Source organism: Melanaphis sacchari, unplaced genomic scaffold (assembly GCF_002803265.2).
Source record: "Melanaphis sacchari strain LSU unplaced genomic scaffold, SCAv2.0 Contig212_pilon_pilon, whole genome shotgun sequence".
Lineage (NCBI taxonomy): Eukaryota > Metazoa > Arthropoda > Insecta > Hemiptera > Aphididae > Melanaphis > Melanaphis sacchari.
Genome location: NW_020271059.1, coordinates 1 through 2789, shown reverse-complemented (window position 1 = coordinate 2789; position 2789 = coordinate 1). Strand labels below are relative to the sequence as shown.

At 28.1% G+C, this 2789-nt stretch overlaps 1 pseudogene; it reads left to right on the top strand.

The window, feature by feature from the left end:
* The first annotated feature begins 576 nt into the window (after positions 1–576).
* On the top strand, positions 577–1522 carry LOC112593876 (annotated as a pseudogene).
* The last annotated feature ends 1267 nt before the right edge of the window (positions 1523–2789 follow it).

Here is a 2789-nt window from a genome sequence, read left to right as displayed (position 1 = left end):
CACATTTTTTTTTCCAGTAATTTTTATTTATAAGTCTCTTACAGGTTTTTAAATTAATCAGACATGTATTTTATTCTGAAGCAGTGTCTTGAGTATTTTCATTGTTATCAACTTCGTCACTACAAGATGATCTGTTTAATTCATAAGGCAAGTATTCTAAACCAGAATCTTGAAAACATTCATCATCAGTATCTAAGAAATCAATATCAAACATCAGTATTAATAAAATATAATAGTATGTTTATAATATTATAAAAATGTATAAAGAGACTTACCATTTTGTATTAGAATTAATAAAATATAGCAACGAAAACAAAATGGTTGTTATATAGTATGCGGTCTACCGGCAAACGCGTTCTATCGGCTGCTGTAGGATGCGGTCTATCTGTGGTTTTTATATAGGCTTAAGTTTATTTTTAATAGATGCACTTTAATCTTTTTCTTCGTTCAAAACTTTATCTTTATTTCTTTATACACAGATAACAATACTTTGACATTTTGTAAAAGTATGGGCTCAATAGCTCAGTACGTTATATTTATTGCGCGACAACACAATTTATATTTTATATACTCAATATGTTGGCAAAAGATTTGTATTTAATTATTAGTAGTGACGAATCAACCACAAATTTTTTAATTGTCAAAAATCTTGTGGCAAATAATGAAAATTCCGAATGTATTAAGTATGGAAGTGCTATGAATTCATACCTACGTAAGGAAAGGAGAATTTTACGTTGTAATAAAAGAAAAGGATGTCAAACAACACAAAGTTTAAGGTGAGAAAATTATTTTCTTATATTCTATCCTATTCATTTGGCGTATTTTATCATAATTGTGTATACTATCATAGAAAAGATAATGCTTTTTGGACTTTTATTGACAAAAATGGTCGTCTAAATAGTGGATTAAGCCTCAGTCAACAGTTAGAATTGGTGTTCTACTGGACTCAAGGTTTATCCAATAAAACAATTATGACATTAAATGGGAGGGGTCGTCAAACACCGTATATGACTGGATGAATTTGTGTCGGGATATACCAGTGAAAATGTTCGAAAAACGTAATAAATTTGGAGAACCTGATATTATTATACAAGTCGATAAATGTTTGTTAAGAGGATCCAGAAAAAATCATAAAGGTAATTAATATTTTATAATTAAATACATAATAAAATACAATTTTATATTGAGCATTAAATATAAAATATTATAAATCATCATTATGTTGTTACAGGTCGATATCTAGTTGCAGAATTGACGAGTGAAAACATCGAAGACGAAAATGACGACCCTCTTGAAAATAGAAAAAGAAATTGTGGTAGACAAATGGACGGTCCTTGGGTGTTTGGATTGTTTGGATTATGCGACGATAGTGAGGCACAATATTTTGTTGTCGAAAAGCGGGACAAGCAAACTTTGCATGACATTATTAAAAGAGAGGTTGTATTGGGTTCTATTATAGACTCTGATGGGTGGCCAGCATATAATAGGATAGCCCAATATGGTTATACGCATAGTAAATTAACCACAGCGAAAATGTTCAAACACAAGCGCACATTCAACGGATTGAAAGTTTATGAAGACCATTACGCTTAAAAGTAGTTAAAAATATGTGTGGAACAAGTCTTGATCTCCTACCAAGGTAAAATTATTATAAGTTAGGTATGTATAATAAATTTAACGTAATACGTAAGATACAATGATACATTTATTATTATTATAATCTTATGGAAACATGATGGCGTGGAATAAATAAATCAGATTTATTTAAATCATTTTAGAGGGATATGGCAGAAGTTTTTGTATAACATATAACATTATATTTATTTATATTCATTGACAACAATTTTTTTGACAAACGAATTTTTAAATATTAATATTTTACTAGGTATTACTAATACAATAATTATACCATAATATTATGATATAACTTTTAATTAATTTATTTGCAGTTAACCGCATACGGCATACTATATTCGTAAATTACCCGGTAAACCGCATACTATGACAGCCAACTAACTATTAAGTCGTGAGTAAATGGATATAAAATAGAACTAAATTAAGAAGTTTGATAAATGATAACTGCAATAATCTTGATGAAAATATTTTCAATTAATTAATTCATAGAGAAAAATTGGCCTAAGCCATATTCAGTTATATTCTTAAAGAAAAGAATTGCCTAATCCAGTATCCAATAAATTAGGGCTTGAACACTGCTTCAAAAATAATATTTCATAATCCCAAACAAAAAATAATTATGTGCTGCCAGCTAGCGAATATATTTATTGTGGGATAGAACAAATTGAATTTCAAATATAAAACCATCTAAAACGTTTCATCACAAAAAACAGTTCTTAATTTTTGGTAGGAATGTAGGATAATATGCAGGATAAAGCATGATATTACACAGAATACACATTTAAAAAAATAAAATCTTAATAACACACCCATTATTCATTGGATCATCTTGAAAGCAAATCAAAAAGATTTGTCATCAGTTTCTTAGATCTTAGTGTAGAAAAGTTCACTTTTAAAGTTCGTTTCATTATTTTCATAGTAATAATATATTAATATTATTTACCATGTTATCATTGTAGACGTATATCTTTTATCAACAATAACTGAATAAATATTCATTTTCGTCAGATTATCATGAAGTAAAATTACTATTTGATATGTAGTTTTAAATTTCTTTGAATTTAGCTCACCGACAACGATTATCGTGTTTATTCAGTTTTCTTTGTACACCAATAAATATTTAGCAATACGTAACTGAACGAAGTACACCAGTT